Here is a 20,435-nt window from a genome sequence, read left to right on the forward strand (position 1 = left end):
CCCTCCACCCCCCTCTACCCCTCCACCCCCTCTACCCCCTCTACCCCTCTACCCCCCCCCTCCACCCCTCCACCCCCTCTACCCCTCCACCACTCTACCCCTCTACCCCTCCACCCCTCCACCCCCTCTACCCCTCTAACCCTCCACCCCCTCTACCCCTCCACCCCCTCCACCCCCTCTACCCCTCCACCCCTCAACCCCTCAACCCCCTCTACCCCTCCACTCCGCCGTCCTCCTGCAGCTCTGAGCAAGCTGAAGCTGCACCACATGTACCAGGGCAGCCAGGTGGAGATCGTCCACTCCAACGTGGTCTTTGACATCTGCAGCCTGATGCTCTACGGGACCCAGGCCATCCCGGTCAGACTAAAGATCCTGCTGGACAGGCTGTTCAGTGTCCTGAAACAGGAGGAGGTCATCCAGATCCTCAACGCGCTGGACTGGACCCTACAGGACTACATCCGAGGATACGTCCTACAGGTAGGGCGGGGTGGAGGGAGGAGTTCTTACTTTAGGACGAGGAGAGAGAGGAGCACAGGAGAGAAACAAAGGCCAGCTTCTCTATAGGAACTCTCCTCTTCTCCACATCCTCCTCTCTGGAGGTCTCCAGACTGATGGAGGGGAGATTTATAAATATTATTTAGTTCCACAATTTCCCTCGCAACCTTGAGCCAGGCAGAACCACTCGGCACACAGTCAGTGTCAGCCGCTGCTCACTTCGATTAGTCCGTCATCAACTATTCAGCTTTCTCTCTGCATTTAATGTTAGCTCCTCTAATGGTGAACACAGAGTCAGAATCCTCGTAAGGCAGAGCCAAACGAATGCTGTGTGATGAAATATTGATCATGGTTACTGTACTGAGAGGCCGCTGTCTGACTTTCACAGACACCACAACTCCTATGTAATTAGTACTGTGCCGGGTGGAGCAACCTCGTTCTCCTTCCTCTCTGATCTCACTCCACCCTGACGTGTGTGTGCGTGTGTGCATCCGTGTGTGTGTTCGTTCATCCGTATGTGTGTGTGTGTGCACTCTAACGCTGATGGAGAGAGGGAAAATCCACATGATTTAAATGAAGAGAAATGACAGGCCAGATGAAAGGTAGCGCTGTAATGAGGGCTCCCTCCTCTTCTGTATTGCCTCTCTGCATTAACTTTACAACTGAACCCTTTATTAAGACGCTCTGGGGTGAAGTTCCCCCTAAGTACAGATCTAGTATCAACTTCCACTCCCCCAATCCTCACCTTAGCCATTAGTGGGGAAAATGCACATTTGACCCAAGATCAGCGTCTAAGGGCAACTTCACCCTACACCTACAGTACCAGTCAAAGGTTTGGACACACCTACTCATTCCAGGGTTTTTCTTTATTTTTACTATTTTCTACATTGTAGAATAATAGTGAAGACATCAAAACTATGAAATAACACATATATCATGTAGGAATCATGTAGTAACCAAAAAGGTGTTAAACAAATCAAAATATATGTTATATTTGAGATTCTTCAAATAGCCACCCTTTGCATTGATGACAGCTTTGCACACTCTTGGCATTCTCTCAACCAGCTTCACCTGGAATGTTTTTCCAACAGTCTTGAAGGAGTTCCCACATATGCTGAGCACTTGTTGGCTGCTTTTCCTTCACTCTGCCGTCCGACTCATCCCAAACCATCTCAATTGTGTTGAGGTCGGGGGATTGTGGAGGCCAGGTCATCTGATGCAGCACTCCATCACTCTCCTTCTTGGTAAAATAGCCCTTACACAGCATGGAGGTGTGTTGGGTCATTGTCCTGTTGAAAAACAAATGATAGTCCCACTAAGCCCAAACCAGATGGGATGGCGTATCGCTGCAGAATGCTGTGGTAGCCATGCTGGTTAAGTGTGCCTTGAATTCTAAATAAATCGCAGACAGTGTCACCAGCAAAGCACCCCCACACCATAACACCTCCTCCTCCATGCTTTACGATGGGAACTACACATGCGGAGATCATCCGTTCACCCACACCGTGTCTCACAAAGACTCGGCGGTCGGAACCAAAAATCTCAAATTTGTCCATTGCTCGTGTTTCTTGGCCCAAGCAGGTCTCTGCTTCTTGTTGGTGTCCTTTAATAGTGGTTTCTTTGCAGCAATTCGACCATGAAGGCCTGCTTCACACAGTCCCCTCTGAACAGTTGTTGTTGAGGTGTGTGAAGCATTTATTTGGGCTGCAATTTCTGAGGCTGGTAACTCTAATGAACGTATCCTCTGCAGCAGAGGTAACTCTGGGTCTTCCATTCCTATGGCGGTCCTCATGAGAGCCAGTTTCATCATAGCGCTTGATGGTTTTTGCGACTGCACTTGAAGAAACTTTTAAAGTTCTTCAAATTTTTCGGATTGACTGTCCTTCTAATCTTAAAGTAATTATGGACTTTTCTCTTTGCTTATTTGAGCTGTTCTTGCCATAATAAGGACTTGGTCTTTTACCAAATAGGGCTATCTTCTGTATACCCCCCCTACCTTGTCACAACACAACTGATTGGCTCAAACGCATTAAGAAGGAAAGAAATTCCACAAATTAACTTTTAAGAAGGCACACCTGTTAATTGAAATGCATTCCAGGTAACTACCTCATAAAGCTGGTTGAGAGAATGCCAAGAGTGCAAAGCTGTCCTCTGTAGCTCAATTGGTAGAGCATGGCGCTTGTAATGCCAGGGTAGTGGGTTCGATCCCCGGGACCACCCATACGTAAAAATGTATGCACGCATGACTGTAAGTCGCTTTGGATAAAAGTGTCTGCTAAATGGCATATTAATTATTTTTTTTAAAGGCGAAGGGTGGCTATTTGAAGAATCTCAAATATAAAATGTGTTTAACACTTTTGGGGTTACTACATGATTCCATATGTGTTATTTCATAGTTTTGATTTCTTCACTATTGTTCTACAATGTAAAAAATAGTAAAAAGAAAGACAAACCCTTGAATGAGTAGGTGTGTCCAAACTTTTGACTGGTAGTGTATTTAGACACAGTCAGTCTGTCTTTTAGAGGACTTCATATCTTCCTTGGTATGTGAATATACAGAAGTAGAGCCTAATACAGATGTATAATTCTAACGATGAAATGCTCTCTCTCTCTCTTTCTCTCTGTATATCAATCGCTTTCTCTCTCTCTCTCTCACTCTCTCTTTCCCACCCACCCCCTCTCCTTTCCTCTCTTTCCCCCCCTCCCCGCTCTCCACCCACCCCCTCTCCTTTCCTCCCTCCCCCTCTCCCTGTCCCGCCACTCTCACCCCCCCACACTCTCTCCTTTCCTCCCTCCCCTCTCTCCCTGTCCCGCCACTCTCACCCCCCCACACCCTCTCCTTTCCTCCCTCCCCCCTCTCCCTGTCCCGCCACTCTCACCCCCCCACACTCTCTCCTTTCCTCCCTCCCCCCTCTCCCTGTCCCGCCACTCTCACCCCCCCACACCCTCTCCTTTCCTCCCTCCCCCCTCTCCCTGTCCCGCCACTCTCACCCCCCCACACTCTCTCCTTTCCTCCCTCCCCCCTCTCCCTGTCCCGCCACTCTCACCCCCCCACACCCTCTCCTTTCCTCCCTCCCCCCTCTCCCTGTCCCGCCACTCTCACCCCCCCACACCCTCTCCAGGATGTAGTAGGGAAGGTGTTGGACCGCTGGGCCATCATGACGTTCGAGGAGGAGATCGCTACGCTGCAGCAGTTCCTCCGCTTCGGCGAGACCAAGTCCATTGTGGAGCTGATGGCGCTGCAGGACAAGGAGGGTCAGGCCGTGCTGGTCCCCAGCACCCGCACCAACTCAGACATCCGCACCTTCATCGAGCGCAGCACCCCGCGCACTGCCACCACCAACAACGTCCTGACCCCTAAGGTGGAGAAGCTGAGCTCTTCCAACGCTCACCACTTTGAGAACTTTATTAATAGTATGGCATTTATGCTACCATTTCAATTGTTGGGCTCTGTGCCCGCGCCGCTCCTGGGGTCGCCACCGGGGGCACTGCAGCAGCAGCAAGGCGGGCAGATGGAGCAGAGACGGGGGGACGAGAACCCAAACGCCCTCCCCGGGCCGCCACCCACCGAGAGCAGCCTGGTGGGCTCTAGCTCCGCCTCCTTCACCTCTGACCTGGACAGGGGTGTAGACAACCCTCTGGACGGCCTCTCGGCCATTCCCAAGATGGAGGCTGAGGACTTCCCCACCAGCGACAACTACTCGGACGGCCGCTCCACACCCTGCACCCCCTCCATGATGAACTCTGACCTTACCCAGATGTCCCCCGATAGCAAGCTCCAACGCTCCATGGACCGGAACGGGGGAGGTGGAGGTGGGGGAGGAAGTCTCAAGAAGGGGCGTGTGTACTGCAGTGCGTGCGACAAGACCTTCTACGACAAGGGCACGCTGAAGATCCACTACAACGCTGTGCACCTGAAGATCAAGCACAAGTGCACCATCGACGGCTGCAACATGGTGTTCAGCTCGCTGCGCAGCCGCAACCGCCACAGCGCCAACCCTAACCCTCGCCTGCACATGCCCATGAACCGTAATAACCGTGACAAGGACCTGCGAGACGGCGGGAGCCTTTCGGCCGACGAGGACTCCGAAGCAAGCGACAAACCGCGGTCTGAGTACCCCCACTCATCCATCCCGGTGTCCCTGACCTCATCCCCCGACAGCCAAAAGTCGGTTGCCAGCTACATGGTGAGTCATGTGGACTCCACCACCAGCAGCACTAAGCTCCACCACAGCAGCTCCTTCCCCAGCATGGGGCACCTGGGCCACGGCATCCTCTTCCCCAACCTGAAGACGGTGCAGCCTGTGCTGCCTTTCTACCGGAGCCTGGTGACCCCCGCCGAGCTGGCCAACACCCCCGGCCAACACCTCCCCTCCCTCCCCCTCCTATCCTCCTCGGTCCCCCTCAAACCCACCTCCATCACTGCCCCAGACCCCTGCAGTGCCATCATCGACCCTGTGCCCAAGAAGAAGTCGCGGAAGTCGAGCATGCCCATCAAGATCGAGAAGGAGGCAGTAGAGAGGGAGGGAGGGACAGGGGAGGAGAGTGGTTCAGAGGACCAGAGCCCTATACAGGCCATGGACAGGGAGGAGGGTGAGAGAGGGGTAGGAGGAGGGGGGTATTTGTTTGTGAGACAGATGGGGGGAGAGAGGGAGAGGGAAATAGAGGAGAGAGGAGAAAGGGAGGGGGTGAAGCGGCCAAGGTCCCACAGCCCGGAGAGAGAGATGTGTGGAGGCAGGGAACAAGAGGTCAACGAAGAGGAAAAAGAAGAGGGGTCCCGGCAGGCAGAGACAGGGAGGATCACCTGCTCCTCATCCTCCTATGATGGCAAACTCAACCACCGAGAGAACCACAGCCTCTCTCTGAGCAGAGACCACACAGAGACAGAGGGAGAGGAGGGCGACCAACCAACCTCCCGGCACCCAGACAAGCTGTGCGACTCAGAGTGCGACGACACTGACCACCGACTGACCAACGGCGGTTTGTTCAGACTAGGCGACAGAGGGAAGGACGGACCAGAGGGCTGTGTGGCAGACTACACCGACTCTAGCCTCCTGCAGTCTCGTATGGACTCCGAGGAGGGGGCACTGGACAGGGATGACCTTCCACACCACTGTGAGATCTGCAACAAGACGTTCAGCAACCAGTACAGTGTGAAGATGCACTACCGCAACGTGCACCTGAAGGAGATGCACATGTGCACGGTGGCTGGCTGCAACGCCGCCTTCCCCTCCCGCAGGAGCAGAGACAGGTGAGAGAGAACAAACACACGTCTGTCGGTTAGTAGTCTGTCTTTTAGTTTTATAGTCTGTCAGTGATTTATGAAAATGATTTGTCATTCTCTAGCACAATATACCATATTTAAGCGTATTATGTCAGAGGTTCTGTTGAAGTGATATGGTTAGTATGTCTTTTCAAATGATCTAATAAAACCACACCAAACTGGCAGCAACCACAAATACGTCAGTTACAGACTTATTTAACAGAGATGAATGGTCAATTAAAGATAGAAAAAAACGTATCTTTGAAAAAACACCAACCAAGAAACAACCTTTCCTACATGTTATGTCTTCTAGGCACAGCTCCAACCTCAACCTCCACCACAAGCTGTTGACCAAAGACCTGTACAGCCCATCACCTAGATCCCTCTACTCCCCAGCCTCCCTCTGCAGGGACAGAGACCCTGTCAGCCTGGACTACCGCCAGGACCTGAGAGATCTCCAGAGGGAGAGAGATCTCCAGAGAGACCCAGGTAGCCAGACGTCTGTCATCTTCAGAGGACACAACCGCATGGGCCTGGTCTTCCCCATGAGCAAGATGGCCGACGAGGTGGCAGGGGAGGATGCAGGAGAGGAGCTGGGAGGAGGAGGAGGGGTGGAGGAGGGGGCGGTACTGGACCTAAGTACGTCATCATCTGTACCTCCTCGTGGGGGCGGCAGCGCCCGTTCCTCCTGGGATTCAGATGGGGCGGGCAGTGAGGAAGGGGAGGGGCTAGAGGAGGAGCCTCTGCCAATGGAGGAGGACAGCGATGGGGAGAGCTGCGACGGGATTGGTCTAGGAGGCCCCGGTGGGGAAGGGTTAGTTTTGGGCGGGGAGAGGACCCTGGACTGTGTGGGGGGAGGACAGGGGGGGGCACAGGGGGGTGGAGGTGGCTCACCCATTACCTGCCACGTGTGCCAGAAGGTCTACAGCAACAAGGGGACGTTCAGAGCCCACTATAAGACTGTCCACCTGCGCCTACTGCACAAGTGTAAAGTCCCAGGCTGCGACACCACATTCTCGTCAGTACGGAGCCGCAACAGACACAGCCAGAACCCCAACCTGCACCGCAACCTGACTGTCAGTGGCGGCGGCACCGCTCTTGACCAGGAGTAGGGCCTTGCTTGAGCTTCAGCTCACACAGACCCTGATTCACTCTCACTGTATTATTTTGTCTTTGTTTATTTGACACGAGAACAGGCTTGCCAGTTAGCACTTTTTGAATAAATTCATTGTTGTTTTGGGGGACAATGTCTGTAGTGAGCTTGGGATTGTGGAATCGAGCTGCATTTTTCTTTGTTATGGCAGATTGTATCTGCTTTTTTTTTGGTGCAAATGTTACAGGACAGTATATCTCCCTGAATGTTGAGTGGATTTCTCCAGGTATATCAAGTTAAGCAACCTCAAATTGTTCTGAGGTACACATGAAGACCTTCTTTTGCATTCCATTCCTTGGACACTCATTTTAGACTAAGTCTGTTTCCTTTCCCCCGCCAACATTTTTGGCATATGTTCTTTTAAATTCATATTTATTGATGGTACATGTAGAAAACATGAAGTTATTTCGGACACGAAATTGACAAGTCATTTTTCTATCATGTATTTTTGTCTTGATTTAAAACACTTAAAAATCATGCATCATCTTTAAAACGTTGTGCATCTCAGCCCCTTTCTCTAGCTCTTTTATTTCTATGCACTAATTCTAGATAGTTCCATTACTTTGCCTTACAATATAGTATAAAACGGGTGGGTCTAATCCTGAATGCTGATTGGTTAAAACCGCATTCTAGCCGGTGTCTATTCCACAAGTTACCACCGGCTAAATCTATGACGTTAAAATGCCTATTTACTCTGTTCCATCTGACTGCACAATCCACTGTCTCATCAACCCAGCCAGGCACTATAAACTTGATCTCCACTATAAAAAGCATCTAGTCATTATCTCACATTTCTTTTAGAATAACATTTAGTTTTCAACAGCGGAGATTTGTATAAACCTTGCTGTCTGTCTCTCCAACATTTGCAACATTGTTTCAATATTGAAATTCGATCTCCAGCTGTCCCATAGTAATGAACATGTCGTGAGTCGGGACGAGACAGAGTCGAAATCATGAATCAGCTGGCATCATTTTTATGGATATATACAAAGAAATGTCAATTGAAAAAATGTACAACAAAACGAAGTGCAGCTAGTTTGCAGTCTTTCCAGCTTCATTTTAAGTGATTGTGTTAGCTGTGTTGTTGGCTAGCTCCTCTGAACAACAGTGTCCTGACGATTGAGCACATTTTCTATGCCAGGTGAAATCACGCCTCATTAGCTTATTGTTATGGATGTAACCAAATAAATGTCACTAGAAAACAGCTTAAACAAATGCAGAACAGAAAGACTGAATGACTGGGTCGCGTCTAGCAACCAAACCGATAGAACGAACGACCAGCCGGCTTGGGTAGCAACCCTAGATTTGTGTCGGGACTATATCTTGTGGAAGGATGAAATAGTATGAATCAATTCATCAAAATAATGTTTTTAATGAAAATATGTCAACCATTATTTGAATATTTTGGTAACCCCTCGAAGCCGGTGTTTGGAGGATATATTGGCACGGTTTGCTAACAAAACCCATACCAATATATCCTCCAAACACCAGCTTCTCAGGCATTATCACTTAAATATAATTCACTCACATACAGTTTAGGATCAACTGCAAGTTTCTAAATCACATACTGTTCAAGTGTCACTTATCTCCAGTCATCAACATTGTAGGAAAAAGTACCCAATTGTCATACTTGAGGAAAAGTAAAGATACCTTAATAGCAAATGACTCAAGTAAAAGTGAAAGTCACCCAGTAAAATACTACTTGAGTAAAAGTCTAAAAAATATTTGGTTTTAAATATACTTAAGAATCAAAAGTAGGGGGCACCATTTTCTTGATTTTTTAATTTACAGATAGCCAGGGGCACACTCCAACACTCAGACATAATTTACAAACAAAGCATTTGTGTTTAGTGAGTCCGCCAGATCAGAGGCAGTAGGGATGACCAGGGATGTTCTCTTGATAAGTGTGTGAATTAGACAATTTTCCTGTCCTGCTAAGCATTCAAAATGTAACGAGTACTTTTGGGTGTCAGGGAAAATGTATGGAGTAAAAAGTACATTATTTTCTTTAGGAATGTAGTGAAGTAAAAGTTGTCAAAAATATAAATAGTAAAGTACAGATACCCCCAAAAAACGACTTAAGTAGTACTTTAAAGTATTTTTACTTAAGTACTTTACACCGCTGGTCATCAACTGTAACAAGTGAAATATTTTCAGTGTTCTTGGTAGTTATCGTCGACTTTCCCTGTGAGTTTACACGTATCTTTCCAATCAAAAGCATCTGTGACATTCTAGAAGTGTGGCGTACGTTAGTTCCTTTGGACTGTGGTCTGTAAAGATCTTTGTTTAAAAAAAATGTTTAAGTATTGTGAACTTGATCGATATAAGTTATTGTTTGATGTTGTATGTATGTATGTATGTGTGGTTCTGTTCCTCTCCTATCGTGGCTGTTTCTGGATGTTGCATTATGCTAACGTGATAACGTTGACCAAAGATTTCTCAGTCCCGAGGTGCATATGAATCTAACCGCCTCATGCAGTACGGTGTTCCTATTAGGATAGCCTCGGTCTTGGGCCGAGATTGAGGCTGTCCTAATATGGACACCGTATATGAGGCATGCAGTATTAAAACAGCCTTCTCTTGACGCTCTTATCTGAAAACACATGACAGAAAAAAGCAGTATTCAGACAGGCTCATAAAAACTATTACAACTCTTGGAAGAAAACATTTATTGGAACTTTTATATATTTTCATGGTCTTTTGTAAACAAATATGCTCACATCTTAGGACTCTTGTGCACTAGAGTGGGTGAGGGCATCATTCTAGACAGACAGACAGACACAGACAGACAGACAGAGACAGACAGACAGACAGACAGAGAGACAGACAGACAGACAGACAGAGAGACAGACAGACAGACAGACAGACAGACAGACAGACAGACAGACAGACAGGCAGGCAGACAGACAGTCAGTCAGTCAGTCAGTCAGTCAGTCAGTGTCTCCAAGCGTTGGATCATATGATATTGTACTGTGAACAAGTCAAACACTGAGAAAAACTAAACAGAACTGAAAGATAAGTAGCCAGGGCCCAATGTCCACGCACACCCTTCAAAACATATGGTACCTAAATCATTATTGAATTGTATATTTTGTGAATAGAGTCATTTGTAATCTTAAAGAAACCAAATATAAAATATGCTCATTAATTTTACTGGACTCATGCTACATCCTAAGAGATGTTTTTTGGGAGGGAAAAAGATGTCCAAAGTAACGTTCTTGTATTAATTCACAATCGTTTTTTGGTCTAGGTATTCTGCATATACATTGAGTGTACAAACATTAAGAACACCTTCCTAATATTGAGTTGCACCCTTTTGCCCTCAGAACAGCCTTAATTTGTCGGGGCATGGACTCTACAAGGTGTTGAAAGCGTTCCACAGGGATGCTGGCCCATGTTGACTCCAATGCTTCCCACAGTTGTGTCAAGTTGGCTGGATGTCCTTTGGGTGGTGGACCATTCTTGATACACACGGGAAACTGTTGAGCGTGAAAAACCCAGTAGTGTTGCAGTTCTTGACACACTCAAACCGGTGTGCCTGGGACCTACTACCATACCCCGTTCAAAGGCACTTAAATATTTTGTCTTGCCCATTCACCCTCTGAATGGCACTCATAGACAATCCATGTCTCAGTTGTCTCAAGGCTTAAAAATCCTTCTTTAACATGTCTCGTCCCCTTCATCTACACTGATTGAAGTGGATTTAACAAGTGACATCAATAAGGGATCATAGCTTTCACCTGGATTCACCTGGTCAGTCTGTCATAATGTTTTGTACACTCAGTGTATATTTGACCTTATGTATTTAATTACATTGAGCTAGAGAAAATATCAATTTCTTTGTGAAGTTGTATGGGTTTGTAAAAAGAAACCAACATGTTAATAGATGTTCATGTTTTTTGATTTAATGTTACAATATTCGTTCCTACTCAATAAAAAGCCATATCTGTTTGTACGCGTTGGTCTCATTTCATATATCATATTTATCTATTTTGTTTTCTTAAAGTAAATACTATCATACGATTTGCCACCTATAACAAATATGAATCTGCTTTATGCAACGATATTTTCAGTGCCAATTTTTACTAATATTAACGCCCAGTTTTACATTGTTTTCTCTTTGTGCTGCTGGGAATTTAAAAAAACACAACTTCATCCTCAACTACAGTATATAAAATCTACACATACAGGAGTAATTTTTTATCACTAACTACATAATAAAAATGACTGCACAGTAGAATCATGTCCAGTAGGCAAGAAAGAGAAAACGCTTTGAAATGGTCCAAATGAAAACGAGTGTTCTTGTTGGACCTCTTCTGTTTCAAAACGTTTTCTCCCGTTTTGTGCCCCCGTCTATCTCCTAAGGCCTACTAGTGTTCCATACCAAGTAGAACACTGTGTGTCCCAAATAGCACTCTTTTCCCTACATAGTGCACTACTTTTGAGTAGAGCCCTGATCAAAAGTAGTGCACTATATAGGGAAAAGGGTGCCATTTGGGACATAACCACTGTTGAGTCAGTGATGAAGCATTAACAACAGGGGACCTGTTGTTAAGGACCTGGTCGTGAGGTCACCATGCAGTGTGTCGTTGTTATTGACTGAGTGGTTGTCACTAGTTACCACAGCCATAAAGTCATAAACCCCGCCTATTTCTACAATTTATCTTCTTAAAATGTGATTTTAATCCTAACCTTAACTACACTACTAATCGTATGCCTTATGCCAGCTGTCTGTCCCCACCACCCAGACAAAACAACCACAGAACCACAGAGACAGACACAAGTGCATACACTCTCTCGGCTGTCCCCATAGGAGAACCCTTTTTGATACCAGGTAGAACTCTTTTGGGTTCCCTGTAGATCACTCTGCGGAAAGGGTTCCACATGGAATTCAAAAGGGTTCTACCTGGAACCAGAAAGGGTTCTTCAAAGGGTTTTCCTATAGGGACAGCCAAATAACCCTTTTAAGTTCTGGATAGCAGGTTCTAGATAGCACCTTTTTTTCTAAGAATGCACACATATAAAGCTGCATAAGCCTGCACACACACACACACACACACACACACACATACACGCAGCACACACCTCAGCAACAATAAATATATGAGATGTATATATGAGCTGTGTCTCAAGTCATTCACATGAATCCAACAAAAAATCACTGAGGGCCAGTGGTAACCAAGTAGGCCTAGAGGCTAATCATTGAAGAGATGTTGAGATGGATAAGTGTTGCCATAGTGTAGCGTCAGTGTCAGAGGGTATAGACAGAAATGGACCAGCGATGGTAGGAGTAGTTCTGGTGGTAGGAGTAGCTCTGGTGGTAGGAGTAGCTCTGGTGGTAGGAGTAGCTCTGGTGGTAGGAGTAGTTTGGGAAGGTAGAAGTAGTTCTGGTGGTAGGAGTAGTTCAGATGGTAGGAGTAGTTCTGGTGGTAGGAGTAGTTCGGAAGGTAGGAGTAGTTCTGGTGGTAGGAGTAGTTCGGATGGTAGGAGTAGTTCGGATGGTAGGAGTATTTCTGGTGGTAGGAGTAGTTCTGGTGGTAGGAGTAGCTCTGGTGATAGGAGTAGTTCTGGTGGTAGGAGTAGCTCTGGTGGTAGGAGTAGCTCTGGTGGTAGGAGTAGCTCTGGTGGTAGGAGTAGTTCGGATGGTAGGAGTAGTTCTGGTGGTAGGAGTAGTTCGGAAGGTAGAAGTAGTTTGGATGGTAGGAGTAGTTCTGGTGGTAGGAGTAGTTCTGGTGGTAGGAGTAGTTCGGATGGTAGGAGTAGTTCGAATGGTAGGAGTAGTTCTGGTGGTAGGAGTAGTTCTGGTGATAGGAGTAGCTCTGGTGATAGGAGTAGTTCTGGTGGTAGGAGTAGCTCTGGTGGTCGGAGTAGTTCGGATGGTAGAAGTAGTTTGGATGGTAGGAGTAGCTCTGGTGATAGGAGTAGTTCGGATGGTAGGAGTAGTTCTGGTGGTAGAAGTAGTTCTGGTGGTAGGAGTAGTTCAGATGGTAGGAGTAGTTCTGGTGATAGGAGTAGTTCGGAAGGTAGGAGTAGCTCTGGTGGTAGGAGTAGTTTGGATGGTAGGAGTAGTTCGGATGGTAGGAGTAGTTCAGATGGTAGGAGTAGTTCTGGTGGTTGAAGTAGTTCTGGTGGTAGGAGTAGTTCGGATGGTAGGAGTAGTTCGGATGGTAGGAGTAGTTCTGGTGATAGGAGTAGTTCTGGTGGTAGGAGTAGTTCAGATGGTAGGAGTAGTTCGGATGGTAGGAGTAGTTCAGATGGTAGGAGTAGTTCGGATGGTAGGAGTATTTCGGATGGTAGGAGTAGTTCTGGTGGTAGGAGTAGTTCTGGTGGTAGGAGTAGTTCTGGTGGTAGAAGTAGTTCCAGTAGACCCACACCCCCAGGTGAGGAGGATGAATCCGTTACGCAACGAAACAAAGTGTACGCTAAAACTAATGCTGCAAAACAGAGGATGAAAGCGCTGATTGCGTAACTTTTCATTTTCAGTCAACCCACAGCTTCCATTTACATGTTTTACACAGAGCTGGCCATTACCACTTGGCTGCTGCTGAAAAGCCCAGTTCCGACAAGTGCCTCGATCCTTTATTGCTGGTGTGGGAATGTAGTACCACTCAAAGGGGGTGCGACGGTTATTTCCGTCCCCTCAGTGCGCTGTATGTAGGCGACAGTATCCATAGAAAACCTTGTAGGAGGTGGATCACTTGTTCACACACTGTTCACAGCAGAATTTAAACATTTGTATCTGACTTTTTAAGTGGTGATGGAGTAATATACGTTGGCCACATTGCCTGAGGAGGAATCTTTGTTTCTGGTATCCTGTGTTTCCCAACTGGTGGGATGTAACCCACTGGTGGAGCGCAGCCAATTCCTACTGAGTCTCAACCGAAGGTTAGGCGGTATAGCTAGAAACATTGTTATGTTTATCTTGAGGTTGGAATGAAAATTATGCATCAGCTTTGGGTGATGAATCATGGCACAAAATAAGTTTAGGAACCACTGCAGCAGAAACGATATCCACACAGAGACGTATGTTCCCAAATAATGTTTTATTCAAAAATTATGACTGACAACTACAGATAACTTTTATTTACCAAATCAACATATTATTTCTACGTTAGATTCATAGGAGGTTGGTGGCACCTTAATTGGGGAGGACGGGCTTGTGGTATTGGCCGGAGCGGAATAGGTGGAATGGTATCAAATACATTAAACACATGGTTTCTATGGTTTCTATGTGTTTGATGCCATTCCATTTGCTCCGTTCCGGCAAGAATTATGAGCCTCCTGTGATTAGATTATAGTCTTCTCCCTTCTCCCTTCAGCTGTATAGCCTACTACTACACCACTATGAATCCAACCACTGTATCAACAGACCCTCATGAGCACTGCTGCTGCTGTTGAGCCCCACATGTTCCAGAGAGAGAGAGAGAGAGAGAGAGAGAGAGAGAGAGAGAGAGAGAGAGAGAGAGAGAGAGAGAGAGAGAGAGAGCTTTTTCTGGGGGCACTGACATTAGATCCCACCTCATAGTCTTGGGCTATGGAGAGGGAGGGGTCAGGGAGAGGGGGAGAGGGAGAGAAAGGAGGAGGGTGAGGCAGAGGGTAAAATTGATTGTCCACAGGGGCTTGGGAAGCTGTTGAATACGAGGGGGTATTACCGCCCCGCCACTGCAGCCAGATGGACAGCAGATGACTTTTGTTCCTACTAATACTCTAGTCTGGGGAGGAGGGGGAGGCGGGGGAGGAGGGGGGAGACAGGAAGAAGGAACATTTTGGAGTGCTGGACAACTTACATCACCCACTCTGTCTCAGGGATAGCACCATATTATCTGTCCTCTAGTCAAGGCCAACAGCAGAACAGTGAGAGTAAAAATACAGTTTTCTATTCAATGTCAGACATTGATGGAGTGTTTTCAGATAAGAGATTCTAAAACGTGTTTATTAGGAGTAAGTAGGACAATTTTGTATGTAGGAAATAAAAATATGAAATGCCAACAACATTTTAAATGAAATGTAACCTTTTTTGTATATTTGAAAGGGCACATTTTGACTACTAAAAACCCAGTTCGAGATATTTCCACACTATGAGATTGGAATAATACTGTGAAATTGTGAAAATGATGATAATGCTCTGTTAGTGTAAGAACTGTTTGAAAAGACCGCCTGAAATTTCAGCCCGTTTTGGTGGGATGGAGTTTTGACTTGCCTGGTGACATCACCAGGTGGTAAATTAGTTAGTAGACCAACAATGAAGAGATCCAAACACTTCTGCCAATAACAGCTAGTTTTCAGTTTTCCCCTCCCCACTCAGACCACTTCCAGACAGTCCTAGCAAAATTCTTGCTTGAGAAAGTGCTCTTTGCTAAAGGTCGCAAGTTCAGGAATGGCTGAAGAATTGCAACATTTGCCTGGAGCTAACTCTGCAAATAGCACTACTGGGTGATTAACCATGGTTACTTGCAAGGAAAGACGTGCCGTCATCATTGCTTTGCACAAAAAGGGCTTCACAGGCAAGGATATTGCTGCTAGTAAGATTGCACCTAAATCAACCATTTATCGGATCATCAAGAACTTCAAGGAGAGCGGTTCAATTGTTGTGAAGAAGGCTTCAGGGCGCCCAAGAAAGTCTAGCAAGCGCCAGGACCGTCTCCTAAAGTTGATTCAGCTGCGGGATCGGGGCACCACCAGTGCAGAGCTTTCTCAGGAATGGCAGCAGGCAGGTGTGAGTGCATCTGCACGCACAGTGAGACAAAAACTTTTGGAGGATGGCCTGGTGTCAAGAAGAGCAGCGAGGAAGCCACTTCTCTCCAGGAAAAACATCAGGGACAGACTGCTATTCTGCAAAAGGTACAGGGATTGGACTGCTGAGGACTGGGGTAAAGTCATTTTCTCTGATGAATGCCCTTTCTGATTGTTTGGGGCATCCGGAAAAAAGCTTGTCCAGAGAAGACAAGGTGAGCGCTACCATCAGTCCTGTGTCATGCCAACAGTAAAGCATCCTGAGACCATTCATGTGTGGGGTTGCTTCTCAGCCAAGGGAGTGGGCTCACTCACAATTTTGCCTAAGAACACAGCCATGAATAAAGAATGGTACCAACACATCCTCCGAGAGCAACTTCTCCCAACCATCCAAGAACAGTTTGGTGACGACCAATGCCTTTTCCAGCATGATGGAGCACCTTGCCATAAGGCAAAAGTGATAACTAAGTGGCTCGGGGAACAACACATCGAAATGTTGGGTCCATGGCCAGGAAACTCCCCAGACCTTAATCCCATTGAGAACTTGTGGTCAATCCTCAAGAGGCAGGTGGACAAACAAAACCCCACAAATTCTGACAAACTCCAAGCATTGATTATGCAAGAATAGGCTGCCATCAGTCAAGATGTGGCCCAGAAGTTAATTGACAGCATGCCAGGGCGGATTGCAGAGGTCTTGAAAAAGAAGGGTCAACACTGCAAATATTGACTCTTTGCATAAACTTAATGTAATTGTCAATAAAAGCCTTTGACACTTATGGAATGCTTGTAATTATAATTCAGTATACCATAGTAACATCTGACAAAAATATCTAAAAACACTGAAGCAGCAAACTTTGTGAAGACCAATACTTGTGTCATTCTCAAAACTTTTGACCGCGACTGTACTGTGTCTGTAAAATGTATGTAGTATAGTTGAAGTCAGAAGTTTACATACACTTAGGTTGGCGTCATTAAAACTAGTTTTTCAACCACTCCACAAATTTCTTGTTAACAAACTATAGTTTTGGCAAGTCGGTTAGGACATCTACTTTGTGCATGACACAAGTAATTTTTCCAACAATTGTTTACAGACAGATTATTTCACTTATAATTCACTGTATCACAATTCCAGTGGGTCAGAAGTTTATATACTGTGGGGGAAAAAAGTATTTAGTCAGCCACCAATTGTGCAAGTTCTCCCACTTAAAAAGATGAGAGAGGCCTGTAATTTTCATCATAGGTACACGTCAACTATGACAGACAAAATGAGAAAAAAAATCCAGAAAATCACATTGTAGGATTTTGAATGAATTTATTTGCAAATTATGGTGGAAAATAAGTATTTGGTCAATAACAAAAGTTTCTCAATACTTTGTTATATACCCTTTGTTGGCAATGACACAGGTCAAACGTATTCTGTAAGTCTTCACAAGGTTTTCACACACTGTTGCTGGTATTTTGGCCCATTCCTCCATGCAAATCTCCTCTAGAGCAGTGATGTTTTGGGGCTGTCGCTGGGCAACACGGACTTTCAACTCCCTCCAAAGATTTTCTATGGGGTTGAGATCTGGAGACTGGCTAGGCCACTCCAGGACCTTGAAATGCTTCTTACGAAGCCACTCCTTCGTTGCCCGGGCGGTATGTTTGGGATCATTGTCATGCTGAAAGACCCAGCCACGTTTCATCTTCAATGCCCTTGCTGATGGAAGGAGGTTTTCACTCAAAATCTCACGATACATGGCCCCATTCATTCTTTCCTTTACACGGATCAGTCGTCCTGGTCCCTTTGCAGAAAAACAGCCCCAAAGCATGATGTTTCCACCCCCATGCTTCACAGTAGGTATGGTGTTCTTTGGATGCAACTCAGCATTCTTTGTCCTCCAAACACGACGAGTTGAGTTTTTACCAAAAAGTTATATTTTGGTTTCATCTGACCATATGACATTCTCCCAATCCTCTTCTGGATCATCCAAATGCACTCTAGCAAACTTCAGACGGGCCTGGACATGTACTGGCTTAAGCAGGGGGACACGCCTGGCACTGCAGGATTTGAGTCCCTGGCGGCGTAGTGTGTTACTGATGGTAGGCTTTGTTACTTTGGTCCCAGCTCTCTGCAGGTCATTCACTAGGTCCCCCCGTGTGGTTCTGGGATTTTTGCTCTCCGTTCTTGTGATCATTTTGACCCCACGGTGTGAGATCTTGCGTGGAGCCCCAGATCGAGGGAGATTATCAGTGGTCTTGTATGTCTTCCATTTCCTAATAATTGCTCCCACAGTTGATTTCTTCAAACCAAGCTGCTTACCTATTGCAGATTCAGTCTTCCCAGCCTGGTGCAGGTCTACAATTTTGTTTCTGGTGTCCTTTGACAGCTCTTTGGTCTTGGCCATAGTGGAGTTTGGAGTGTGACTGTTTGAGGTTGTGGACAGGTGTCTTTTATACTGATAACAAGTTCAAACAGGTGCCATTAATACAGGTAACGAGTGGAGGACAGAGGAGCCTCTTAAATAAGAAGTTACAGGTCTGTGAGAGCCAGAAATCTTGCTTGTTTGTAGGTGACCAAATACTTATTTTCCACCATAATTTGCAAATAAATTCATAAAAAATCCTACAATGTGATTTTCTGGAAAAAAAATTCTCAATTTGTCTGTCATTACATTTACATTTACATTTTAGTCATTTAGCAGACGCTCTTATCCAGAGCGACTTACAGGAGCAATTAGGGTTAAGTGCCTTGCTCAAGGGCACATTAACGTCATTTAGCAGACGCTCTTAGCCAGAGCGACTCACAAATTGGTGTCATAGTTGACGTGTACCTATGATGAAAATTACAGGCCTCTCTCATCTTTTTAAGTGGGAGAACCTGCACAATTGGTGGCTGACTAAATACTTTTTTCCCCCACTGTACACTAAGTTGACTGTGCCTTTCAACAGCTTGGAAAATTCCAGAAAATGATGTCATGGCTTTAGAAGCTTCTGATAGGCTAATTGACATAATTTGAGTCAATTGGAGGTGTACCTGTGGATGTATTTCAAGGCCTACCTTCAAACTCAGTGCCTCTTTGCTTGACATCATGGGAAAATCAAAAGAAATCAGCCAAGACCTCAGAAAGAAAATTGTAGACCTCCACAAGTCTGGTTCATCCTTGGGAGCAAGTATAAACACCATGGGACCATGCAGCCATCATACCGCTCACGAAGGAGACGCGTTCTGTCTCCTAGAGATGAACGTACTTTGGTGCGAAAAAGTGCAAATATATCCCAGAACAACAGCAAAGGACCTTGTGAAGATGCTGGAGGAAACAGGTACAAAAGTGTCTATATCCACAGTAAAACGAGTCCTATATTGACATAACCTGAAAGGCTGCTCAGCAAGGAATAAGCCACTGCTCCAAAACCGCCATAAAAAAGCCAGACTACGGTTTGCAACTGCACATGGGGACAAAGATTGTACATTTTGGAGAAATGTCCTCTGGTCTGATGAAACAAAAATAGAACTGTTTGGCCATAATGACCATCGTTATGATTGGAGAAAAAAGGGGGTTGCTTGCAAGCCGAAGAACACCATCCCATCCTTGAAGCTCGGGGGTGGCAGCATCATGCTGTGGGAAGCTTGTGGAAGGCTACCCGAAACGTTTGACCCAAGTTGAACAATTGAAAGCCAATGCTACCAAATACTAATTGAGTGTATGTAAACTTCTGACCCACTGGGAATGTGATGAAATAAATGAAAGCTGAGTCATTTAGCAGACGCTCTTATCCAGAGCGACTTACAGTTAGTTAGCATACTTTTTTTTGTTCATACTTCAACTGTATGTATAAGCTGGAAGGAGAAGCTTAAGAGTTGTTGTCCATTACTTTACTCCAATTAGGGGATGGATGGTAGGGTTAGGGGAAAATAACAAGAAATTAAAATTTAAAAATATATATATACATATATATTTGATATACAGTGAGCTCCATAATTCACTGGACAGTGACCATTCTTTTGTTATTTTGGTTCTGTACTCTAGCACTTTGAGTTTGAAAGGATACAATGACAATGAGGGTGAAGTGCAGACTGGTAGCTTTAATTTGAGGGTATTTTCATACATATCGGATGAACCGTTTACGAATTATAGAAGCTTTTGTACATGGTCCCCCCCATTTTCGGGCATCAAAAAACATTGGACAGTTTAACATAATGTAGAATAAAGTAATCATTGTTAATATTTGGTCGCATATCCTTTGCATGCAATGACTGCTTGAAGTCTGCGATGCATCGCCATCACCAGACGCTGGGTATCTTCCCTGGTGATGCTCTGCCAGGCCTGTACTGCAGCCATCTTCAGTTCCTGCTTGTTTCGGGGACTTATTGCCTTAAGTCTCCTCTTCAGCATGTAAAATGCATGTTCAATTGGATTCAGATCTGGTGATTGACTCGGCCAGTCAAGGTTTTTCCACTTTTTGGCCATCAAAAACCCCTTTGTTGCTCTAGCAGTATGTTTAGGGTCATTGTCTTGTTGCGTGATTAAGTGCCGTCCAATGAGTTTGGAGGCATTTGGTTTTATCTGAGCAGAATTCATTGTTCTACTTCTGTCTGCAGTCACATCATCGATGAAGACAAGTGAGCCTGTTCCACTGGCAGCCATACAGGCCCAAGCCATAACACCCCCTCCACCATGTTTCATGGATGAGGTGGTATGCTTTGGATCATGGGCATTTCTTTTTTTTCTCCACACTTTTGTCTTTCCATCACTCTAGTACATGTTAATCTTTGTCTCATCTGTCCACAATATTTTTTTCCAGAACTCT

The 20,435-nt window shown here is 45.8% G+C and overlaps 1 pseudogene across 1 annotated transcript; it reads left to right on the forward strand.

Annotated features, from left to right (window-relative positions):
• Positions 1 to 241: 241 nt before the first annotated feature.
• LOC311119412 (zinc finger protein basonuclin-1-like) lies at positions 242 to 10,856 on the forward strand (annotated as a pseudogene). Its single transcript has 3 exons — positions 242 to 617; positions 3,618 to 5,746; positions 6,072 to 10,856. The product of its transcript is annotated as a zinc finger protein basonuclin-1-like (transcript).
• The last annotated feature ends 9,579 nt before the right edge of the window (positions 10,857 to 20,435 follow it).

This window comes from Coregonus lavaretus (genome assembly GCF_964263955.1).
Source record: "Coregonus lavaretus genome assembly, contig: HAP1_SCAFFOLD_1822, whole genome shotgun sequence".
NCBI lineage: Eukaryota > Metazoa > Chordata > Actinopteri > Salmoniformes > Salmonidae > Coregonus > Coregonus lavaretus.